The sequence below is a fragment of the Theobroma umbraticum genome, unplaced genomic scaffold (assembly GCF_002168275.2).
Source record: "Theobroma umbraticum cultivar Fairchild unplaced genomic scaffold, ASM216827v3 scaffold_56.0, whole genome shotgun sequence".
In the NCBI taxonomy this organism is placed as follows: domain Eukaryota; kingdom Viridiplantae; phylum Streptophyta; class Magnoliopsida; order Malvales; family Malvaceae; genus Theobroma; species Theobroma umbraticum.
This window is the reverse complement of record NW_018397256.1, coordinates 13,431,102-13,431,320: the sequence shown is the minus strand read 5'-3', so window position 1 is coordinate 13,431,320 and position 219 is coordinate 13,431,102. Positions and strand designations below refer to the sequence as shown.

The 219-nt window shown below is 30.6% G+C and overlaps 1 protein-coding gene across 1 annotated transcript in view; it reads left to right on the top strand.

The window, feature by feature from the left end:
* The window catches only part of LOC110410600 (dynamin-related protein 3A-like), an 11,292-nt gene that overhangs the window by 4,374 nt on the left and 6,699 nt on the right, over positions 1-219 (top strand). The window lies entirely within an intron of this gene.

Here is a 219-nt window from a genome sequence, read left to right as displayed (position 1 = left end):
AACCTCTTGAATAAATATTCAAAATAACAAAAGATGATAATAATAATCTTCTAAGATCACCTATTTAAAATAGCTAAGATAAATCCTAATCAAATATACTTCTCATAGATGTTTGGATTCACTTGTTTCAACTTCTCTTCATTTCTACCTTTAGCTTCAAAATTGTCAGCAGATAAATACCCAGCAATTTTGCTGCTTGTGGGGCTTGGAGTTGCCAAT